Source organism: Budorcas taxicolor, chromosome X (assembly GCF_023091745.1).
Source record: "Budorcas taxicolor isolate Tak-1 chromosome X, Takin1.1, whole genome shotgun sequence".
NCBI lineage: Eukaryota > Metazoa > Chordata > Mammalia > Artiodactyla > Bovidae > Budorcas > Budorcas taxicolor.
In genome coordinates this window covers 32,195,472-32,203,229 of record NC_068935.1, presented here as the reverse complement: position 1 = coordinate 32,203,229, position 7,758 = coordinate 32,195,472, and the positions used below count along the sequence as shown (strand labels likewise).

At 37.9% G+C, this 7,758-nt stretch overlaps 1 pseudogene; it reads right to left on the bottom strand.

Annotated features, from left to right (window-relative positions):
• Window positions 1-346: 346 nt before the first annotated feature.
• On the bottom strand, window positions 347-4,585 carry LOC128069392 (ferritin light chain-like; annotated as a pseudogene).
• Window positions 4,586-7,758: the final 3,173 nt, after the last annotated feature.

The window sequence follows — 7,758 nt, the reverse complement described above, 5'->3', positions numbered from 1 at the left end:
ATGCATATAAGATGATTAGTACAATTAGGGACAATCAGTAAGTGCTAAATAAAAGATTTGGTAGAGTTTTGTTTTGTTGTGGCTATTTTTGCTTTGTCCTTGATGTTTTCCTTTTGGTCCACTACTTCGGCCGGGGCTCCAAGGTAGTTACAAAGCTGTCTGGTGACTGCAGGGAGAGGCTTAAGACAGAAGCCCTGACTTCAGGGGGATGCAGAGGGGCCTGTCAAAGGTTTCTGGGCTCCTAGGCTGGTTGAGGGTGAACCTTTGGAAGAGTTACTGCTCAACTCTCCCTCCACCCCACCCTCAGTCTTCAGGGGTTGGGGTATGGGCTATGGGTGGTTGTAATCTACTTGATGAGTTTCAGTTGCTCCTCCAGGAAGCCACTCTCTAGGAAGCCACAGGCATGGAGGTCTGCAAGAGCAGAACCCAGGGCAGGCAGGTCCAAAAAGGCCTGGCTCAGGTTCTTCTCCAGGGCCGTGGCAGCTTCCTTATTGTCTAGAGTTTTATCCCATTCATCTTGGGACGGCTTCTGCACTCCTGAAAGAGCGTAGGGACACCGCGACGGTTTTGAATCTTCAGGAGATACTGAGCGCCCTTAAGCTTCTCCACCGCGAAGTCACAGAAGTGACCCACCCCCTCCAGAGTCACAACCTCTTGGTTGAAATAGAAGCCCAGAGAGAGGTAAGTGTAAGAGGATCCAGATTCACGATGAGCTCATGGTTGATGGTGGCCTTCATCTCAGTGGAATAATTCTGATGAATCTGGGTCCCCGTGGTGGGTCAGCCATAACCAGTTAAGCAACAACAACAACAAAAAAAAAAAAAAAAAAAAAAGAAAGAAAGAAAGGAAATGGAGTTGGCTGGTCCAGGAGGCTGAGGAGGGCAAAGAAGATAGTCTCGGAGGATGTGATTGGAAAAGAGGCTGAAGGGTGGTCAGAGGCTGGAAAAAGGGGTGTCCACAAGTCTGGTACAAACAATGTTGAACCAAAAGATAGATCCATGGACCACTGTGTGTGCTATGAATAGCTTTAAATTGGAAGCTAGTCACTACTTGGGAACAGACAAAAATTATAATTGCTAAGCATTGTCCTATGGATATTGACAGGTGAAATTATTTTACAGGTAATGAGAAAGAAGGCCTGAAATAAGTAAGGGCTACTCTGGTGAAAGAGGGAAAGGAAAGAAGGGAGGAAAAGTTTTTGGGGAAAAGGACAGTAGAAAAAAAGATAAATCAAGAGAGAATGAGACAAATGGAGAGAGAGGGAAGAGGGAAGGATGTAAAGGATGGAGAGGGAAAGTGCAAGTAATCAAGAGGAAATCTTCCATACAGGTCGAGTAAAGGTTTAATTAGCTTCTTGGTGGACATCAGTGACACTGTTATAAGGGGCAACATCTATTCTCTTCCAATACTGGTAGAGAGATTCATTAGAAATTTACTCCTTTGAATTAATGACCTATGAAGACTAGGGCAAATGCCTTTCTGAGAGGTAACATGCTGCTCATCTCAGTTATTAGAACACTCATGTAAAGTCATTTATTAGTTACTTAAAGGATCTAGATGGAAGAGGGCAAAGAACCAATTAGAAAGGAGTGAGTGATTAAAAATTCACAACATGTGATCTTAAATTTAGAACATCTGGCAAGAGTGGTCCCTGCTTATGTTAAAAGTGTTTGGGGATGAGGATGATGGGAGAGGCAGTGCCTACAGCAAGACAGGTAAACAATGAGGAACCTTCTGAAAATAAAATGTGATGTTTATTTGAATCATGTGGAATTGCCATTTTAGTTGGTTAAGTAATGTTCCATATGGTTCCACCTAATATATGTGAAAGCACTTGAGAAACTCTAGTAAAATGTTTATATGAATATGTTACTATGAGGCAGGGGACAATTTGCACTGGGGAAAAAAGGACAAGATATAGAGTTTGGAGACCTTCCTTATTAGTTCTAGCTTTGCCACTTCCTTGTGTGACCTTGAGTGAATCACTTCAGCTGAGAAGTCTTCTGTCTTGGTCTGTGTGTGGGTTGGAAAGGAACTTCCAGACAGAAGGCAGAATGAGAGGAGATGCTATTAGAACAGTGGACTGGCTCAAAGGAGAGCTGACCCCTTTTATGGCTTCAGTTCAGTTCAGTTGCTCGGTTGTGTCCGACTCTTTGCAACCCCATGAATCGCAGCACGCCAGGCCTTCCTGTCCATCACCAACTCCCGGAGTTCACTCAGACTCACGTCCATTGAGTCTGTGATGCCATCCAGCCTTCTCATCCTCGGTCGTCCCTTCTCCTCCTGCCCCCAATCCCTCCCAGCATGAGAGTTTTTCCAATGAGTCAACTCTTCGCATGAGGTGGCCAAAGTACTGGAGCTTCAGCTTTAACATCATTCCTTCCAAAGAAATCCCAGGGTGGATCTCCTTCAGAAAGTAGCCAATGTTTACAGCCTCAAGACAAAGAAAAATTCCTGCTGGAAGGATGGCATTAGGTGATTGGTTAGGGTGCTCTAGGTGGGTATTTTTACCTAATATGGGGGCCGGTTTAGGTCAGTGGGGCTCATGGCAATGGTTGCAATGGATCTAAGTCAATTCCAGGGATGGCCTTGGTACAAGGCTTTACACCCATGACCTTGGACTAGGACTCCACATTCTCTTTTATGAAATGAGAATGCTAATATTTCCCATCCTCTGTCCAACTTCAGAGCTTCTATGTGAGGATAAAATGAGTTAGCTTATTTAAAAGTGCATTGCAAACTACACTGTTCCATCCAAATGTAAATGAATCAGGGTAAATGCTGTGTTCATATATATTAAAACAAGTTGTATTGATTTTAGATGTAGATTTTTTGTGTGTGCTTTTTTAACTTTTAACATTTTTTTTTCCTTTAGTGACATTTGAGATAATTAAATTATCTTAAACCATAGGTGGAAGATTTTTGTTGTTGGGTTCTAAGTTACAGCTTTTTGAGGGGTATGGGGGATTAAATGAAGAATGACCTCTGTCATATGAGAAAGGTGGGTTCAAGGTACAAAAATAATGAGAAGATCCCACAGCATTCCTTACTCCCAACAAAACATCTTTGTTTTCTATTCTTTTTAAGGCCTGAAGAGTCAATCCACTTTCTATGAAGTAAAAACACTTAGATACTGTCAGACTCCTTGTCAAGCTGTATCATCATCTCTAATGACATGGAGGTGTTATTTAGTTTGTCCTTCATTTATCTGGCAGGCAACCAAATTGCATCCATGTTTTTCCACTCTTGATCATTGTCAAGAAGATTTTTTTTTTCCCTTTATACTTGTCAAAGTTAAAAGGGCTTGAAAAGTATTTAAGTGGATAAGTGAAACATTTAATATTCTTGTAGGTTATTCTTCATTGATAAGAGCCTGTTGTGAATTTTTTCTTGTCACCTGGACAGTTTGGAAGAAACCATCAGCAATCTAGCTTTAGCATGTCTCTATTACCATTTTAGACTGGGGAGGAAGGTTGCCATTGCCAGCACTACTGTCCCCATTTAGCTGATAGAGATATTGATATCCAGGAAGACCCTGCCTGTACACAAAGAAGATAAAACAACAAAAGTCAACAGTAGACAATCACCAGACTGCATCATGAAAAACACCAATTGGTACAGAGTGCTAAAGCAGGTTTCATAATCAATACACTTAAACAAACATGCCTGTAGCAATGTCTATTAATCACACACACATATAAAATAGTCCCATCCGATTATAGTGACTGATTTTGACTTACTACAGTGTATTTTGATGGCCATATATGACAATAACATTAGTAAAGTGTACAAATGATTTATTTATATTGTGACATAAATACTATATTTAAAAAACTAGAACTAAGGCTTTAGGATAATCTGTAACCTCCCAGTAAGTAGATAGATGCCTAAACCAATCTGTACCCTGACATCTCAGTTGTTCAATTATATTGTGAGATACTACCATATGGTGTGGATCATCTCATTTTATAGGATCCATGTAACATATCAATGGTATGTGCTGTGCTTAGTGACTCAGTCATGTCTGACTCTTTACGACCCCATGGACTCTAGTCCACCAGGCTCCTCTGTCCATGGAGATTCCCCATGCAAGAACACTGGAGTGGGTTGCCATGCCCTCCTCCAGGGGAATCTTCCCAACCCAGGGATTGAACCCAGGTCTCCCACATTGCAGGCAGATTCTTTATCATCTGAGCCACCAGAGAAGCCCTATCAATGGTATATATCCATTCATATCTCACATAGTAGATTTCATATGGTACCATGAGATATATGACACCATGTTTAATCCTTTTGATTTGATAGACAAGTTGTTAGAAAAAAATCTCTTCTGGCTTGCCTAAATAACAAAATGCCTTTTATTTCCTGCTTCTCTTCCTCCCAATCAGAGCCCATGTGTCTCATTTGTTGGTCACCTCATTTCACACCCTTCCATACTGTAGATTCATTTCCACTAAGCACCAGTGAAGCATTTCCTTACTTCAAAATTTGGTTTGAAATTTATTTGTCTAGGATGTATTCCTTACTGTACCAAAATGAGTTTGGTTATGCCTTTATTGTACACTTCCTTAGAATGTTTGTTCATTACCAAGGCATTGTTTTCATGTGTTCCTGAGTGATAAGTATCAGGGAAACAGGATAAATTGGCATTCAATCAGTACTTAAGACTTTCTTGATCACCTGCAATATGCAAGCCACTCGAGAGTTCTAAAGAATAAAAAAAAAAGAATAAGGGATGCCAGCACTATGCAAGGCAGAATTAAATAATTAACAGATATACTGCAAAATGCTATGAGCAGATAGGAAGAAAGAAGTTTATTCAGTTTACTATTGTAGCTTGTTTCCACTTTCTTGATAGGATCCTTTGCACAGAAGTATTAAATTTTGATGAAGTTCATTTTGTTTGTTTTTAAATTTTGTTGCTTGTGATCTTGGTATCATATTTAGGAACCCCTTGCCAAAACCTGAAACATGAAAATTTGCCATTTTTTTCCTCTAAGAGTTGTGTAGTTTCAATTCTTAAATGAATGTCTTTAATCCTTTTTGAGTAAATCTTTGTATATGGTGTGATATAGGTACTTTGATTCTTTTCATGTGGATATCCAGTTGTTCCAGCACTGCTTATTGAAAACATTATTACCATTGAATGATCTTGGCATCCTTGCTGAAAATTAGTTGAACGTACTTGGGCTTTCAGTTCTGTTCCATGGATTAATACACCTATCCATATGCTACTACTACATTGTGTAATTGCTATAGCTTTGTGGTCCATATTGAAATCAGGAAGTGTGAATCCTCCATTTTTTTTTCATCTTTTTCAATATTGTCTCAGCTATTTGGAGTCCCTTGCAATTCCACATAAATTTAGATTGGCACTTCCGTATCTGCACAAAAAGCCATTGGGCTTTTGATAGGAAATGCATTGAATCTGTAGATTACTTTGAGTAATCCTGACAGTTTATAATATTATCTTTGTGTTTATGAACGTAGGATATCTTTCCATTTCTTTATTTCTTTTTAGTGTACTTGAACAATATTTTGTAGTTTTCACTGTAAAATTCTTGTACATCGATTCCTAAGCATTTTATTGTTTTTGAGTGTATAGTAAAGTGAATCATTTTGTTTATTTTACTTTCTAATTCTGCATTGGCATTGTATAGAAAAAAATCAGTTTGTGTATATTCATTTTGTATCCTGCAATTTTACTGATTTTTTAGCTGTAAGCCTTTTTGTGTGTGTGTGTGTGTGAATTCTTTAGCATTTTTATATATAAGGTTGTTTTGTCTGTGAATAGATTTAGTTTAACTTCTTCTTTTCTGTTTTAGCTACTTTTATTTTTTCCTCTTGTCAACTTCTCTAGCTAGAACTTCCTGATATTATGTTGAATACCAGGGTGAAAGTGAATTTCTAGTCTTGTTCCTGAACTTAGGGGAAAAGCTTTCAGTTTTTCCACTAGTGAATATAATATTAGCTGTGGGTTTATCATGAATAACTTTATCGTATTGAGGAAGGCCTCTTCTATTCTTAGGTTTTGAGGATTTTTATCATGAAAGAGTGTTGAAACTTATCAGATGCTTTTCTTTCATCAATTTGAGATTTTTTTTTTTTCCCACCTCTGTTTTACTAATATGGTTGATTTTCAGATGTTGAAATACCCCTGCATTTCTGGGATAAATCCCACATAGTCATGATGTGTCAGAGAAGGCAATGGCACCCCACTCCAGTACTCTTGCCTGGAAAATCCCATGGATGGAGGAGCCTGGTAGGCTGCAGTCCATAGGGTCGCTGAGGGTCGGATATGACTGAGCGACTTCACTTTCACTTTTCACTTTCATGCATTGGAGAAGGAAATGCAACCCACTCCGGTGTTCTTGCCTGGAGAATCCCAGGGACGAGGGAGCCTGGTGGGCTGCCATCTATGGGGTCACACAGAGTCGGACACGACTGAAATGACTTAGCAGTAGCAGTCATGATGTGTAGTCCTTTTAATACTCCTAGACTCTGGTAGTGTTCAATAGAGGGGTTTGCATCTATAATATTTTCATGAGGGATATTGGTCTGTATTGTTTTGTCCTTGTCTGGCTTTGGTATCTGGGTAATGCTGGCTTCATGGAATAGAGAGAATTACTTCCTCTTCTATTTTGGAAGAATTTTTCCGAAGGATTTTGTTAATCTTCTTTAAATACCAGTGAAGCCATCTGGTCTTGGGCTTTTCATTTCTGGTATGTTTTTGATTCAATCTCTGTAGTTTTAGATGTGTTTCAGATTATCTATTTTTTGAGTCAGTTTTGGTAATTTTAGTGTTTCTAGAAATTTTTCAATTTCATCTTGGTTAATATAATTTGTTGCTTTACAGTATTTTCCTATAATCCTTTTATTTATATAACACCAGTAGTGATATCCCTCATTTTAATTTCAGATTTTAATTATCCGTGTCTCCTCTCTTTTTCTTAGTCATTCTAGCTAAAGAATTATCAATTTTGTTGATCTTTTCAAAGAACCAACTTTTTGTTTCATTAGTTTTTTAAAAAAATTTCTATCTATTCTGTAGTTTTTATTTTCTTCCCTCTGATAGTTTTGAATTTAGTTTGCTCTTTTTATAGTTCTTTAAGTTATAAGTTTAGGTGTTTGGTTTTTGAGATCTTTCATCTTTCTTAAAGTAGTTTTTATAGTATATAAAGCACAGCCTTTGCTCCATCTAACAAGTTTTGGTATGTCATGTTTTGTTTTCACTGGTCTCTAAATATTTTCTAATTTCCCTTGTGATTTCTTTGATCTAGTGCTTGCTTGAGAGTGTGATATATAATTTTCATATATTTGTTAATTTTCCATATTTCCTCTGATATTTTATTTCTAGTTTCGCTCAATAAAATTCACTGTTGTCAGAGAAGGTAAATTGTATGACTTTAATTTTTTAAAATATATTGAGTTTTTTTTTTTTTATGGGCTGACACAAGGTCTATCATGGAGAACGTTCCCTGTAAACTTGAGAAGAGTTGCTTATGATTTTTCTGTGGAGCGATTCTGTCTCTGTCTAGGAAAAGACATTAAATTGACTGCTGCAACTATGCTTAAGGAGCTAAAGCAAGCCTTGGACAAAAAAACTAAAGGAAAAAGGAAGAATGCTTCCTCAACAACAACAACAAAAGAATAATAGTAAATATAAAAATTGTAAAATAGAAGCAGATATAATTTCTGACACTGATAAGTACTGAAAACAGTGAAAAGTCTAATTGTATATGGTTATTCAAGTCTTCT